The 17,081-nt window shown below is 42.8% G+C and overlaps 1 protein-coding gene across 5 annotated transcripts in view; it reads left to right on the forward strand.

The window, feature by feature from the left end:
- SUSD4 (sushi domain containing 4) overlaps positions 1-17,081 on the forward strand; it is a 133,811-nt gene that overhangs the window by 78,095 nt on the left and 38,635 nt on the right. The window lies entirely within an intron of this gene.

A 17,081-nucleotide genomic window follows, 5' to 3' on the forward strand; every position in this document is an offset into this window, starting at 1 on the left:
CCATTATTGATTTTATTTTCAAATGGAGCTTTTATAATAATGCTTTGTAAACTCTTATTCTCATTTAGTGTATATCTTCTTTATGAAACTTTTAAAATAATTTAATTTGACAAGCATTGATCAAACATCTATTATGCTCCTCCTTATGGAAATTATGAAGGATGGGTATGGTAGTGTCTTAGTCTTAAAGTGTTTACTTTCTATCTTTGCTTTTATTTTCAAGATTTTTTTAAAAAACCAAAATTACTATGAAGGATTAAAAATGTTAAAAGTAAATTTATTTTTCCCCTTCAATACAGTCCAGGCAAGTTGTGATTTCTTTAACATTCTATTAATTAAAAGCTTATTTGAAAAAGTTGATTTAATATATAAAATAAACAATAAAGATCTACCATATAGCACAGGAAGTTATATTCAATATCTGATAATAACTTATAATGGAAGAGAATCTGAAAAGAATATACATATATAGCAATCACTTTGCTGTACACCTGAAATTAACACTATATTATAAATCAACTGGGAGAAAGCAATGGCACCCCACTCCAGTACTCTTGCCTGGAAAATCCCATGGACGGAGGAGCCTGGTAGGTTGCAGTCCATGGGGTCGCTAAGAGTCAGACATGACTGAGCGACTTCACTTTCACTTTCCACTTTCATGCATTGGAGAAGGAAATGGCAACCCACTCCAGTGTTCTTGCCTGGAGAATCCCATGGACGGATAAGCCTGGTAGGCTGCAGTCCATGGGGTCACACAGAGTCGGACACGACTTAAGCAACTTAGCAGCAGCAGCTATAAATCAACTATACTTCAATTTTTAAAAATTATTTAGTTTGTATGTAAAAACTTTCCTGCTAAAACCTATGGCCTAAGATACCCAGTACTTAGAACCCGGAAAAACTCAGAGAACAAAGAAAACCAATAGATTTTCTGAATATTGCCCAAAGTTAAAGGCCGTCTATTACTTGGTCATCCTGGGGGAAAAAAAAAAATTGTATCCCATTTTAGATGAGCTTCTTTCCAACCTTGTATGTAGCAATATAATACATAGTAATTCCAAGAAAGGGAGTGAAAAATCACATTGGAGTAGAGACTTCTATCATATAGGTCAGCATGCATAACCCTTAACACGTAGCCCCACACATAGGAGAGGGGCTGTGTACATGGGGATGGCAGAGAAGAGTCAGCTCTTTTATTCAGTTCTGTTCATTCAGTTGCTTAGTCATTCAACTGTTTGTGACCCCGTGGACTGCAGCACACCAGGCTTCCCTGTCCATCACTAACTCCCGTAGCTTGCTGAAACTCATGTCCATCAAGTCAGTGATGCTATCCAACCATCTCATCCTCTGTCATCCCCTTCTCCTGCCTTCAGTCTTTCCCACCATCAGAGTCTTTTCTAAGGAGTCAGTTCTTCACATCAGGTGGCTGAAGTATTGGATCTTCAGCTTCAGCATCCTAGAATATGATCAGATGTTTCCAAAGGACAGTCCAGGACTCCTCATTGCTAGCTGATGTTGCGCTCTAAACATATTATAAAGTTTGGAAGAAAGGGTGTTTCCTTTTTAAGTATGATGGTGTGATTATTTTTAATATAAATGTTGATTTTTGTTGGTCTTTGAAAGATCTGTATAAGGAGATTACTTTCTTTGCCCTTGCCATGGAGAGAATCCTCATTGTTAATGTCCTAAGCCTTCTGTATGAGGCTTACAGGGGCAAGGGGTGCATAGAAGTATATTCCATGGATGTCAGAGAGGAGGGAAGGAGCCAGACTTTTTTCCCCCTGGTTTGTAAATGGCCTTTACTCTCTGATTAGGATTTATGCTGGGTGAATAGTAACAGCTGCTTAATTCATTTGTTTTCCCTTGTCAGGTAATTCTTAGAGAGCTAATGAATTTTTTTGTGTGTGCTGGTAATAGTGATAACAGTAATACATGATCACGTTTTTATAGGTCATTAGAGTTTGGAAGTGTGTTCAGATTCACTATCTCATCTAACATGTGCAGTCGCCCTGCAAGGCAAGTCTCATTGTCCTTATTTCCTGTTTAGGAAACTGAGGCCCAGAGAAGTTTACTCACTTTGTCAAAGTCACATAGCTGGTGAGTAAGCTGCAGATTTGTAACTAGTTCTAAGCCAGTACTTTTTCTTCTACAAGGTAATGTCTAACTTCTTGCATCACAAAATTCCTATTTTAATCAGCTATGCAAAAACACATTGTTATACCAAATGGCATCATCAACATTCAGAGTTGAAGGGACTCATAGAAATCAGATCACTCAAGCCCTCATTCTAAGTTAGTTTGTGTTCAATCAATAGGGAAACCGAGTCTCAGAGAAGCCAAGAGTCTTCCCAGACTTAAATGGCTTTTTAGGGACACATCTGTTCTAGCCCAGGTCTTATCACTGTTACCTGGACTCCTTCCAATCTTCTCAGCTGTCAGCCAGTTCTGCCTGAGACACAGATTTTGAAAAATATGTTCAAATGCATTGAAATGCTTTATAGCAGTAAAGTGCTCTACAGAAGCAAGGTGGTATTAAGGCAAATATTTTCTTGTGCATTCACTCAGATTCCCTCTTTTATGCTCCACTTCACCCTGCCACATGTACCAGTCATCTCCTTCTCTCACTTTACTCCAGTCTAAGTGGTTTATTCCAAGCAAACTCACTTATAGACATTTGGACTCGCAGAACTGATAATATAGGCAATGAATTAATTTTCTGGAATCCAAAGTGAAGTGAAGTGAAGTTGCTCAGTCGTGTCTGACTTTGCGACCGCATAGACTGTAGCCCACCAGGCTCCTCCATCCATGGAATTTTATAGGCAAGAGTACTGGAGTGGGTTGCCATTTCCTTTTCCAGGGGATCTTCCCAACCCAGGGATCAAACCCGGGTCTCCCGCATTGCGGGCAGATGCTTTACTGTCTGAGCCACCAGGGAATCCCTGGAATCCAAAGCCTCTAGCCTAAGAGATATCTCTGCTTCTCCAAGCTGCTTCTGTAAGACCAAAACCTTCATGTCCCTGAGTAGGGGTGAAGATACTTATGGTCCAGGGAGCAGGGGAGGTGACCAATATGGTGGAGAGGGGACCGTGGGGTTGGCAGAGCACTGAAAATACTCCCTGTGGGCACAGGGCTGCTGACACAGTAAGTACAGGGACTAAAGGCCAGGAGGACAGCCACCGTCTGGGCCTCTTCCTTTCCAAAATCACTCAGCTCATCTACTGGGGCACACTTTCCCTGCTAATACATCCCTTTCCCACATTTCATAAGAAAAAGTGTAGATAAAATCAGATTGACTTTGCGTAAATTCACTTGACACTTAATGAAACACGTGTCAAATCAGGACATAGAAACACACTGTCCTGTCCTGAAAGCTTTAAAAGAGGTGGGGTCAGTACTGTGGCACTTCAGACTGTGGTTTTTTGCACATCGTGAAGAAGTAGTTTATTAAAAAATAAACATCCTAGGACCTTCCTGGTGGTCCAGTGGCTAAGACTCAGCACTCCCAACGCAGGGGGCCCAGGTTTGATCCCTGGTCAGAGAACTATATCTCACATGTTGCAACTAAAGATCATGCGTGCCACAACGAAGACCCAGCACCACCAAATAAATCAATATTTAAAAATAAATAAATAAAAATAAACATCCCAAAGAAACCAAAATAAAATGAATTCAAATCCATTTGTATTATGTATAAATATCATATGGGAGGAGCAGAGAAGAATCCGTCTATGTGTTGCCCAAACCCTATTTAATATCAATATTAATGGAAATGTATCACTACTTGACCACCCCTTGGCCCAGCTGGATACACGACACATCTCATTTCTTGTGGCACTGGTTATGCTAGCTGGGCAGAAGTTTTTTTGTTCTGTTTTCGGCCGTGCCGGGTCTTCGTTCCAGCATGCAGGATCGTCAGTCTTTGTTGTGGCATGTGGAATCTTTCGTTGCAGCATGCAGCATCTAGTTTCCTGGAGAACTAACTAAAGAACTAACTAACTTAATCACTTAAAGAACTTAACCACGATGGTGTGATGGCTCACCTAGAGCCAGACATCCTGGAGTGCGAAGTCAAGTGGGCCTTAGGAAGCATCACCATGAACAAAGCTGGTAGAGGTGATGGAATTCCAGCTAAGCTATTTCAAATCCTAAAAGATGATGCTGTGAAAGTACTGCACTCAACATGCCAGCAAATTTGGAAAACTCAGCAGTGGCCACAGGACTGGAAAAAGTTTTCATTCCAATCCCAGAGAAAGGTAATGCCAAAGAATTTTCAAACTACCACACAATTGCACTCACATGCTAGCAAATAATGCTCAAATTTCTTCAAGTGAGGCTTCAACAGTACATGAACTGAGAACTTCCAGATGTTCAAGCTGGGATTTAGAAAAAGCAGAGGAACCAGAAATCAAATTGCCAACATCCATTGGATCATAGAAAAAGCAAGAGAATTCCAGAAAAACATCTACTTCTGTTTCATTGACTACGCTAAATCCTTTGACTGTGTGGATCACAACAAACTCTGGAAAATTCTTAAAGAGATGGGAATACCAGACCACCTGACCTGCCTCTTGAGAAATCTGTATGCAGGTCAGGAAGCAACAGTTAGAACTGGACATGGAACAACAAACTGATTCCAAATAGGGAAAGAAGTACATAAAGGCTGTATGTTGTCACCCTGCTTATTTAACTTATGTGCAGAGTACATCATGAGAAACGCTGGGCTGGAAGAAGCACAAGCTGGAATCAAGATTGCCAGGAGAAATATCAATAACCTCAGATATGAAGATGACACCACGCTTATGGCAGAAAGTGAAGAGGAACTAAAGAGCCTCTTGATAGAAGTGAAAGAGGAGAGTGAAAAGCTGGCTTAAAACTCAACATTCAAAAAACTAAGATCATGGCATCTGGTCCCATCACTTCATGACAAATAGATGGGGAAACAATAGCAGAGTTTATTTTCTTGGGCTCTAAATTCACTGCAGACGGTGACTGCAGCCATGAAATTAAAAGACACTTGCTCCTTGGAAGAAAAGCTATGACCAAAGTTCATGGGGTCTCAGAGAGTCGGACATGAGTGAGCGACTGAACTGAACTGAACTAACTGCCCAAGACAGCTAACTAAATAATTGTGCGCAGTTCCTGGGTAGGGTGAGAGACCATTACCTAGATGTCCCGTAGCACCTAAATCCCTCTTCCCTCTGAGTCTCTTTCCTGGGAGAGTGTCTGGGACATCGTTTAAAGCCAGACCCAGAAGTTGAGCTTCTGAGTGGATTCAGGGTGTCTGTGGAGCATCCTTGGAGGTAGATTGCATACTTTGTGTGCAGAAACACACCTGTTTCTTGTCTCCTTTGAGTTTCCTCCTCCAGAGCATGTGCCCAGGGAGGTAGCAGCTACACCAGCGGACAGACATTTCTTTGCAGAGGGCTCTCATAATTGAGGACTTCTTCTCAGACCTCTCCTCTTCAAGGTAGAAAGGATCTTTCTCTTTTCTCCTCACCTTCTCCCTTGAGCAGCTCTGCGAATAATTAATGATTGCATTGGTAAATTTCAGATAGACCCATACCAAGCAAATAAAAAGGATTTGGGTTCTCGCAGGCAGTTGGCCTGTTCAAGTGAGAGTCTTCCAGAGCACATTCCAGACCAGCTTGAAGCCACTGTGGCTCTTCTAAACGACCTTGGGACCATGATGCTGAGAGCTGAGGTCCATCAACTGCCGCTTGTTTGAGAACCAGCTCGCTGAGCAGGCAGCTTTCCCAGGATGCCCCTACTCTATGATTGGCTGGAGCAAAGCAGGAGACAAAAGCACCGCTTAAAGCACATGTTAGTGTAACCCGTGAACCGCTGCCCCTCTAAGGACAGCCCGCCTTGGGATGGCTTTCCTCACTTTGAGAAGGACCAGTAAAGCCCCTGGCAGGATGGTCTAGTTGGACCTGCAGCCCTGGGGCCCCGGTGGTACCTGAGAGCTTTGCCCCACAGCCCTTAGAGCAACCTCATCTGGCCTCTCAGTACTTCTGGAGGGCAAGGTCCCTCCATCTAGAGGGAGATGAGAGTACAGATGACACATGAGCATGTGATGACCAGCTCCCACAGTAGATAGCACCATGTATTACCAGCCAGTCCAAGCAGGTGGTTCTCCTGCAGGAGGCGGGCAAGGCAGGCCCCAGTGCAATGGCCGTTGTTTCCTTTGGCTGCTTCCTTCCTGTCTTCTCTCATCCCTTGGCCATGGGGCTGTGCTTTTATAAACAAGGAAACTAAAGCTGAGACTCCCCCGGCAGTCCAGTGGTTAGGACTTGGTGCTTTCACTGCTGCGGGCCCAGGTTCGATTCCTAGTTAGGGAACTAAGATCCCTCAAGTTGTGTAGCTCCCCACCCCCCAGAAAAAAGTTATTAAAAAAGAAAAGAAACTAAAGCCCATAGAGTTTAAGTGACTTACACAAGTCACCTGGCAAATAAACCAGGATTAGAACCTGCATCCTGACTCCTGGTTCAGTGCTCTTTCCACCATCCCGGTGGTGTGCAACCCAGGCTGCAAGTCAGCATCACCTGGGGAACTTTTAGAAATAACAGTGTCTGGAATGTTCTCCAAGAGATTCTATTTTGGTGGTTCTGGGCAATGGGAGCTCAAACATGGTTAAAAGCTCCCAGGGTGATTTCAGCTACCACTGGCATCTGCCCTTCTTTGTCTCAATCACCTACATTGTCTGCTTGCGGCTGAAGGTCACAGACAGCACGAGGGTGCTGTCCCCGCACCCACCTGCTGTGTCCCCATGCTGAACCTTTCTCTGCCCCAGCTCCTTGCAGAGGAGGGGAATAGATGAATTCACTAAGCAAACATTATTTTTAAGTACTTACTAAAGTATTTGACTCGCATAGATCTGACCAGGATTGCTATGAGATTAATAATTTGATGTTAAGAAGGTTCTTTGAGTTTCCTGGGTAAAAGGTGCAATGTGAGTTTAAGTAGTATTATTACATTATACATTTTTGATTAAAAAATTCAACTTGACTTATGAGCTAAAGCTGGCAGTAAAGATGGCAGATAACTCCTTTATTCAGTGAAACTGTAGGGTGCAGGCATTTTTCAAAAGCAAGATAGTCATACTTCTTTTTTACAGTTACTCCTATATTAAGGTAAGTTGTCTCCCAGCTCCAGAAGCTTCCCCCAAACAGATGGATGCTTTCAAAATGTTTTATTTAGGATCCTTTTCCTCTCACATACATTTTCTATCATCCAAAATTTCTTTCTTGTTGCCTCGGACATGGGTTATCAGAAACAGCAGGCAGTACCCACAAGGGCAAGTATTTGCATGTCTTCCCCTAAGATAATCTCTTCTCATTTTCTGTCTTCTAAGATGGGAAGGAGCAGAGGGCTGCCTCTCTCTGTCTCCAGGACCACTGCCATTTCTTATTTATGCTTCTGGTAACAGAAGTCACTGCTTCCCTACCCTCCCTCCTTTGTGGCTTCAGTGTGAGTTTCAGTTTTTGTTCTTTAAGAGATTTTTTTTAACTTAAATGTGATCATGACTTGAAAGGAAAAACAAAATCCAGAGGAAGTAAGGTCAGGTCAGATGGGGGCACATGCAGCAAAGATAAATGACAGAAATGATCAGTTATCATTGTTGCTAGATGACGGCTGGGCCGCCACAGACAAGCCTGCACAGCTGAGCCCCCTAGAAGTGCAGAGGGAAAATCCGAATCCTAGCAGACTTTACCAGCTGCCTGCCGTCATCTCGAGTGTCGTGTGAGTGCTGCACTTCGCCCTCTCTTACAGGTGCCATGGGAGTAGGAACTTGATTTAAGCCACAGAATTATTCGGCAAATGCGGAACATCCATATGTGTACACAGCCTTGTCAGATCGTGTGTAAAGGTCACAAAATGATTGTTTTCAAATCATGTTTCACAACCTCAAACACCAAGTCGATCACCAAGATTCTCTAGAAAGCCAGTTTTTCACAAACTTGCAGCAGATACTACCCAGAATTAGGTTGGCTGCCTGTGAAAAATGCAGGGCAGCCCCCACGGGTGTCCTTCCAAACCCATCCCAGACCAAGTTAATTTCCCCTCATGTGGTTCTTGAGTGGTTTGGAGATGACCATGGCTCCCCAATCTGCATCTTGAGAGTCCTGTTATGATGCAGATCTCTTTGGAATCCCACACCTGACTGCAGAGGGAGAGGCCTTGGGTGCAGAGCTGCCTTCTAGCTGCTCAGATAGGATTCTGTTCTTTACTACATTTGTCTGACATAGCTGCTAAGGATGGTGGGGACTTGTTAAATGTGAGCCAGCCTCTGCTAGTCAATCACTTTGTGTATCCATGAAGCAGTGGTTCTCAACTTTGACTTCATGGGAATTGCCCAAAGTGTGTGTTAGAAATGCACCTCACCAGACCTCCTCTTAGAGATTTATATGCATTAGGAATCTGAATTTAGCAGGCACCTCCAGGAGATCCTCATGCTGGCAGGCCTCAGAGCACACCTTGAGATATTTGCCATAGGCACTCCACAAGTAGAACATCAAGATGTAGGTTAGAATTTCCAAAAGTCCCCAGCCCATGAGACTGGTATTTGAATGACATTCTTTTATTTTTCTTGTGAGCTCAGCTCTGACAACCAAGTGCTTCTATCATTTCATTGTTGAAAATATAGTCTACCTCTGGAAGGTGGAAAGAGACCTCAAAGGTTTTTTAAAAAGAAAATAGTTTCTAGAAAATAATTAAAGTTTTATGCTTTTGGAAATTTAAATGTCACCCCAAGATATTTAGTCGTTCATTTCCCGAAATTCTGGTAAGCATTATCTGTCAGGCCCAGAAGCTCCCAGTGTAGCTGGGAAAGATCAGTGCCTTCACAGTGAATTCCCTTACTCCTCTTTCTGGATTAATTTTGTTGTTGTTTCTTTAACCTTTTAAAATTCATAAAATATAACATATATAGAGAGATTCATATAGAACCAAACAGTTCAGTGAGTTATCACAAATCAAACGCTCTTGTCATGATTATCCAGGTGAAGTTGTAGAGCATCACTGGTATCCCAGAAGCCCCCTCCCAGTTGCTGCCTCCCCTCTGCCTCTCTGAGATAACCCCTTCCCTGAATCATGGTGATCATTTCCCATGGTAATCACTTTGTCTGGAAGTATATCAATAACCTCAGATATGCAGATGACACCACCCTTATGGCAGAAAGTGAAGAAGAACTAAAGAGCCTCTTGATGAAAGTGAAAGAGGAGAGTGAAAAAGTTGGCTTAAAACTTAACATTCAGAAAACAAAGATCATGGCATCTGGTCCCATCACTTCATGGCAAATAGATGGGGAAACAGTGGAAACAGTGTCAGACTTTATTTTTCTGGACTCTAAAATCACTGCGGATGGTGATTGCAGCCATGAAATTAAAAGACGCTTATTCCTTGGAAGGAAAGTTATAAACAACCTAGATAGCATATTAAAAAGCAGAGACATTACTTTGCCAGCAAACGTCCATCTAGTCAAGGCTATGGTTTTTCCAGTGGTCATGTATGGATGTGAGAGTTGGACTATAAAGAAAGCTGAGTGCAGAAGAATTGATGCTTTTGAACTGTGGTGTTGGAGAAGACTCTTGAGAGTCCCCTAGACTTCAAGGAGATCCAACTGGTCCATCCTAAAGGAGATCAGTTCTGGGTATTCATTGGAGTGACTGATGTTGAAGCTGAAACTCCAATACTTTGGCCACTTGATGTGGAGAGCTGACTCATTGGAAAAGCCCCTGATGCTGGGAAAGATTGAGGGCAGGAGGAGAAGGGGATGACAGAGGATGAGATGATTGGATGACATCACCGACTTGATAGACATGGGTCTGGGAGGACTCTGGGAGTTGGTGATGGACAGGGAGGCCTGGCGTGCTGCGGTTCATGGGGTTGCAAAGAGTCGGACACGACTGAGTGACTGAACTGACCTGAACTGAACTGATGCATTCCTAAAAATGGTACTATTTTAAGCTTAACTTACTTTTGTCTTAGTTTTGAGTTTATATACATGGAATTATAAAGTAAGTATAATTTTATGTTGGACTTCTACTTTATGTTTGTAAAAGTCATGCATGTATTGTTTTTTAAAAATATTTATTTACTTATTTGGCTGTGCCGGGTCTTAGCTGCCACACATGGGATCGTTGACCTTTGCTGCAGCATGCAGAGTCTTAGTTGCACCTTGTGGGATTTAGTCCCCTGAGTAGGGATCGAACCTGGGCCCCCTGCATTAGGAGCTTGGAGGTTTCCCCACTGGACCAGCAGGGAAGCCCCCATGCGTGTTACGGCATGTGGCTGTAGTTTGTTCATTGGCATTGCTACATCGTGTTCTGTTATAAGAATAGACAATATTTTAACACTCTGCTGTTAATGAAAATTTAATGTTTTTCCAATTGGGTCTGTTACAAATAGGGCTGCTGTGAACATTCTTGAACACACCTCTTGGTGAATATATATATATATCCACGTTCTGTTGGATATACTCCTATGATTGAACATGCTGGATTGTAGGATATATCTGTATTTTAGTGTTAATAGGTACTGCCATTATCCAAAGTGGTTGTGCCAATTTACACTCCCGCAACAGAGGGTGAGAGTCCCAGTTACTCCTTGCCAACACTTGCATTATCAGTATTTTAGATGCCGGTGGGTATTTAGTGGTAGCTTGTGGTTTCCCTGGTGAGTAGGAAGTTAAACACCTATTTGTATATTTATTGAACACCTTGTTATCCTCTCTTATGAAGTGCCTGTTCAATTCACTTGCCCATTTATCTACTGAGTTGTCTTTTTCTCATTGATTTTTATTTATACTGAGTTTTTAATATGTACTGAATACAAGCCCTACATTGTTTGTATGTGCTAAAAATATCTTCTTGCATTATGTGACTTAGTTTTTTATATTATCATATTATTATTTGCAACTATTTACATGTAATTTACATTGTATTAGTCTAGAGATGATTTGAAGTATACAGGAGGATGTGTGTAGGTTGTATACAAATGCTTCACCATATTGTATAAGAGATGTGGGCATCTGTGGATTTTGGTGTCCATGGGGTGGGGGAGGAGGTCTTACTTGGAATCAGTGCCCCATGGATACTGAGGGATGGCTGTATTCAAGTCTGTTTCACTGTTACCAGAAAACATACTCTATAGTCTCAGTCTTTTGAAATGTGTTCTTGTTTTATGGCCCAAGTATGGTCAAGTTTTGTAAATTTTCTATGTATGCTTAAAAGACATGTATAATGGTCTGAGTCCTTCAGAGTGGACCCCTAAGAATTCTTTCTGTAGAAAGAATTACTATCCAAGTGTTAAATATAAATACTTTAAATAACAGATACTAATTGCCTTTTTCCACCACAAATAAATAAAATATACCAATCTATAGATCAAAAGAAAACACAAAGTACAAGAAACATGCTTATTTATAATAACATGACTCCATGCAGTTCTTTTCCGCATGCCTTTTTCTCAGTGGTTTTTAAGGATGGCCTCATGATAATTCCACTTTAACATTCAGCTGAGAGCCATGTGGTCTTGAGTACCCTGTCCTGGTGTGTCTTCTGTTTTTGTAAGAGTCAGTATCCTACAAAGGAGAAAGAAACAGCCTGAGCTAGCCCTGCTCCCAAAGCAAAACTACCCACATGGTGGTGCCCCTTTTCAATGAAGAAGCCACTGTCTCCAGTCATCGCCTTTCTGAATAGCACAACCCTCGCCTCTACTTTTCTCATGTTGCTGGTTTATGATGACATCATTAGCTGCAGTTGATTCTATTCCAAGTAAATGATGGTGGTCAGAACAGTTCTCTAAGCACTATTGCATGGAGCAGGAGTTCTGTAGAATAGTAGCGATGTGGAGCACCACGGATACACAGCTGTGATTCTGAGGGGTGTTAGTAGATAGTAAGTTAAAAAAAGGGTGTTGTGATACAAGGTTTGGGGACTCCCCCCAAACCACCATCACCTCTGTAACCAACTGCAAGTTCAAGGGTCCCCAAGACTATCACTCTGAACCCAGTCACAAGTTTAGAAGTCCCCAAGTCCATCTTCAAGTTCAGTAATTCACCAGAAGGACTGATGATACTCATGATTATGATGTATGGCAGTGAAAGGACACAGATTAACATTATCTAGGAAGAGAGGCACACAGGTCCAGGAGGAACCAGGCATGAGCTTTTAGTATTTCTCTCCCAGTGAGCTGTACACACAGGGCCTGTTCCCCAGCAACAGTGTGTGTCAATACACGTTGAGTATTGACAACCGGAGAAGCTCACCGAGGCTTGGTGTCCAGCATCTTAATTGGAGCTCGGTCATGTAGACATGGTTGGCCATTTGTGCATCTCCAGTTCTTTCCAAAGTAGAGCTGGTAACTGCATGGGCCGATGTTGCCTGGCTGGCCAAAGCACACTGTTGTTGTTCAGTCGCTCAGTGGTATCTGACTCTTTGCAACCCCATGGACTGCAGCGCACCAGGCTCCTCTGTCCACTATCTCCTGGAGTTTGCTCAAATTCATGTCCATTGAGTCGCTGATGCCATCCAACCATCTCATCCTCTGTCATCCCCCTTTTCTCCTGCCCTCAATCTTTAAGCTCCAATTAAAAAAGATACTCATCTCAGATTGCACATTCCAGGGACTTAGTGGTTACTTCCCAGGAGCTGAGGGCAAAGGCCAGAACACCCTTTGGGCAAGGACAGCCCCTTACTGCACGTACCCACAAGATACAGAGTGTGTCATGGCCTGTGCTTTAGAAGTCCAGGAGTTCGCACCACACTGAAGTAAAAACAAATGCCCTGTCCTTATCTACAAGGCCCTGCATGATCTGACCTTTCCATCTTACTCTCGCTTACTATATTCCAGGCACTCTAATCTTCCTTTGGGTTTTTAAGGACACTGAACTCTCTCCTGGCCTGTGTAGTGGCGGTTCCCTCCACCTGAAATACTCTTCTCCCCAATCCACACATGATTGGATTCTTCTTGTCATTAGATCTCAGCTTAATAAATGTCATTTCCTCAGAGGCACCTTTCCTGTCTTCCCAAATTAAAGGAGTCCCTGAGTCAGTCCCTCTTCTATTACCTTGTTACATGTTCATCATAGCAGTGATCATTGCCTATTATTTTCTAGCTCACTTACCTGATAATTTGCCTGTTAGCAGTCTCCTGCCATGCAAATGCCACAAGAGTAAAATTCTTGACGTTTTCTCTATCCTCAACACCTAGAATGTACCAGGACTAGAGGTAATGCTCAGTAACTCAATGATTGAATGAACTGATGGATGAATAATAAGCTTTACAGATGCTGGCTTAAACTAGATCCAGTAGAATTCTTTAGAGCAAGGCTTTCAGAACCTTTAATATGCTAACAGGAATTATGAATCTCTAAGTGTGTATCATGTATTCATGCTTCTGTGAACACTTTGGCAGGCAGATTGATGCAGAAATTTGTCATTTTAAAGGAATCAGATTTGTTTTCACATATGACTAACATTTTGCTAAGTTGCTTCAGTTGTGTCTGACTCTCTGTGACACTATGGACTGTAGCCCACCAGGCGCCTCTGTCCATGGGATTCTCCAGGCAAGAATGCTAGAATGGTGTCATGCCATCCCCTAGGGCATCTTCTCAACTCAGGGATTGAACCTGTGTCTCTTATATTTCCTGCATTGGCAGCCAATAGCACCACTTGGGAAGCCCCAACCAACATTTTAAAGAAAAATAAATCTTAAAATATGGCACATATTCTTTGAAATTCCTCTTTCTCTTTACTGCTCCATCCTTTAGGACTTTGCTGTCTGCAACTAATTGGATCAATTGATTTGTACATGGGTATATGTGTGTAGGACTGCCTTGGGGTCTCTGTCCACTCCTTTATTTATTTATTATATTAAATTCTCATTGTTACTAGAAGCAGGATACAAAAATAATGATAGTTGTAGGTTTGTGAAAGAGGATGTCAGGCATGGAAGCCTCAAGTTATATTTCCAAAGTGCCCATTGATACTCTGTAGACAAAAGTCTTGACTGTTGACATGATTCTACTCAATAGAATCAGTTATTGATAGACCTTCTTTTCATAGTCTTTGATAACAATATTTTTGCGGTTGCTTTTACAAATTCTTTGTGTTGGCTGAATGCATTGGTGCTACAGAAAATTGTGTTATTTCTATTGAAAACTTTAGAATTGATGAAGATGTATGTGTTTCTTTTCAGAGACTAAAGATCCTGGTATGTTTCTTTCCATAAAAATAAGGACTAGAGTTGTTGGCTGCTACCACTGATGGGTTGGGACTTTTCCCAGATGCTTTTTTCTTTCTACATTACCCTCCTTCAGTGGGAGGACTGGGTGCCAGCTATTCTGGATTTTAAAAAAAAATTAGAAAGGCTCTGGACAGAATTTTCTCCTATCACAGTTTAGTTTAGGCTTTGCTAGAGCTGGTCTATTTGAGTTTTGTCTTTACATGTAGAGCACAGATGCTCCTGGTCTTTCTACCATGGTGGAATTTAAACTCCAAACTTCCACTGACTCCCCAGTGAATATGCGGATCATCTCATGTAGTAAATTGGTCCTGCATCACTCCCTGTGCTGACTCTTCTTTGAGTCGAGTACATAAAGTACTGGCATATGGGAGGCAGTGAATCCCCTTTGAACCTCTAGTCCCTGGCTCCTGCCTATGGAAACAAGATGTTCTAATTAGAAGTTCAAAGCATGCTATACTGTAGACTACTATGGAGTGTAACCACCTTCAGAAACAAGGTTCGGTGCTTGTACTGTGGTCAGCCAATGTCCTTGTGTTACTACAGCCACATGGCCGTTCCCACCCACTGAGTTTACTGCTGCTAGCTGACCACCTCCTGAGTATACTGGTTAATTCTTGAATAAGTTTTAAATCAATCATGAAAATAGTTGTTTAGTCATATAAATTACTACCACAGGATCTATTTACATCCCAGATTTACAGACGGATGCCTTGATAAATGTGTTTTTATTTGCTGTGAATCATTTCTGCAGAGCGATATTGAAAAAAATGTAATTCACATTTTCCGTTAAGAAGAAGGCTGCAGTGGTGTGCAGAACTGTCAATTATTTGTGTCTCCAGTCATGATTGGGCTTCCCCGGGTGTCTCAGCAGTAAAGAATCTGCCTGTAATGCAGGAGGTGCAGGAGACATGGGTTTGATACCTGCGTTGGGAAGATCCCCTCGAGGAGGGCCTGGCAACCCACTCCAGTATTCTTGCCTGGAGAATTCCATGGACACAGGAGCCTAGTGGGCTACAGTCCATAGGGTCGCAAAGAGTCGGACACCGCTGAAGCAACTGAGCACACACGGACGCACCAGTCATGATTATTCTGGGATTCATTTGGGAGGAAGTCAGCTATTCTTGTAGAAAAACATGAACAGTTAGAAGACCTCTTTTCATAGCCTGAAAAACTCTTTCCATGCAAAAATGAGAGGTAAAATTGAAACCAGAACCCAGTCTCCAGCCAAGACTCCCTCTGTTGGATCCAGAGGCAAAGGGAAGAGCTGATAATGGGTTTCCTCATCATCAGGGGGAGGCTTAGCTGCCAGAGCCTGGAATGAATCCGCTTCTCAGGTCTCCATGGCCCCTCTCAGCCTTTCCTCCCCAGGTGTGTACAGAGGTCTGGAAGCATGGAAGGAACGTCACAGGAAGTAGCGGCATAGTCCCTGCTCTCAAGCTCATGGTGGGAAGGAGGGCTAAGGTCACAGCTGAGCTGGGCTCACGAGCACTGGACTCTGATGACCCATGCGGGTTGCTAAACGGCCACCACGCCTGTCTCCCAGCTGCCAGGTCCCTCCTCTGCCTGGGAGACCCTTTTCTGCCTGAGGTTTTCCTGTCACTGATTCTGTTTTCTGGAGTCCGTTGCTGTCAGAGTGTTCCCAGTAAACCCAGCCCCAAACCCACATGATAACCCCCGTGACATGCTCTCTTTAAAGCCCCCCAAGTCCCAGCCCCCAGAGCCCTCATCCAGCCAGTCCCTGCATCAGAGTTCCCAGGACTTTTTGCCTGAGAGCTGACAGTTCAAAGCTTAGAGGAACCTGAAACTCAGGTTTCTTATGAATACTATTCCAGACTATTCTGGATTCAGTAGGCTTTGGGGAATGGCTGAGAAATCCATTGAAAACTTTCTGGAGGAAGTCTGTATGATCCTCAAAATGCTGTTTTTAAATTTTGCCTTGTTTCAGAAAATTAAGACACACAAAAATGGGAATATAGCTCATCTACCTGATTCTAAAACTAGAGATAGATAGCTCATGCTTTTAAACATATATGCATGTAAAATGAGAGACTTTAAACAGGAGCTGGAGAGAGACACATGGTGACCTAAGTGACTTACACCAGATGGTATTGACATATACACACTGCTATATTTAAAATAGAAGACCACCAAGGAGACACTGAATAGCACTGCTTAATATTCTGTAATAACCTAAATGGGAAAAGAATCTGAAAAAGGACGCATATATATGTATAACTGATTCCCTTTGCTGTACACCTGAGACTAACACAACTTTATTAATCAACTACACTCCACTAAAAAACAAGCAAACGACAAATTACAACAACAACAACAACAAAATCCAGATGGAGTTAGTTGGCTGGTGTTTAGAGTGAGGAGCCAGAAGGAGCAGGATTGCAACTTGCCAGCAGAGTGAGTGTCCCACAGGTAAATGGGAGGTAGACAGAGTTAGAAGCAGATGATTACCCATTGATTAGTTTTATTTGTTCATTTATTTTTTACTTATTTTGCTGCATCAGATCTTAGTTGCATTATGCAGTGTCTTTCATTGAGGCATACTGGCTTCTCTCTGGTTGCGGCACACAGGCTCAGTTGCCCCACGGTATGTGGGATCTTAGTTCCCTGACCAGGTATCGAACTCACATCCCCTGCACTGGAAGGCAGATTCTTAACCACTGGACCACCAGGGAAGTCCCTAGTTCTATTGTATCTTTTGTTGCCCATTCTGTTGCGTGGGCTGCTGATCCCCACCCCGCCCCACTGCTCTTCCCCTGACTCTTGCCATGAGTCTTCCCCTCCCAGAGCAGAAGTCAAAGCCGAGCTGAGAACCACAG

The sequence above is a fragment of the Bos grunniens genome, chromosome 16 (genome assembly GCF_055505025.1).
Source record: "Bos grunniens cultivar Pamir isolate PY7600 chromosome 16, Bosgru_T2T1.0, whole genome shotgun sequence".
Lineage (NCBI taxonomy): Eukaryota > Metazoa > Chordata > Mammalia > Artiodactyla > Bovidae > Bos > Bos grunniens.